This window comes from Sinocyclocheilus grahami, unplaced genomic scaffold (assembly GCF_001515645.1).
Source record: "Sinocyclocheilus grahami isolate Dianchi unplaced genomic scaffold, SAMN03320097.WGS_v1.1 scaffold769.1, whole genome shotgun sequence".
Lineage (NCBI taxonomy): Eukaryota > Metazoa > Chordata > Actinopteri > Cypriniformes > Cyprinidae > Sinocyclocheilus > Sinocyclocheilus grahami.
This window is the reverse complement of record NW_015505948.1, coordinates 450,287-450,653: the sequence shown is the minus strand read 5'-3', so window position 1 is coordinate 450,653 and position 367 is coordinate 450,287.

Here is a 367-nt window from a genome sequence, read left to right as displayed (position 1 = left end):
TAAAATAGCCTATGAAACGACACTCATTGTTGACTCTCATTGTTGAGTGTCTATCTCATAGATCACAGCGAATAGCTGCTACATCCGTATACCATGGTATTACCAAAGAACATCAGAATATCATGTTAGAGAAATAACATAACAGCAGTATCCAGCACCGAGATCATTCGTGACAGATGTATCATCTGCTGTAGCACATGGGCCAGCAGCAGCACACTAAACTAAACAAACCCTTGATATAATCAATATTGATCAATGGCTCTAAATGTTGTCAGAAGACAGCCCTTCCTTATGATGCAATCATATTGAGTTTAGGGTTAGTTAATCTGTTTATTATTTAAATTACACATACCATAATTAGTTATTA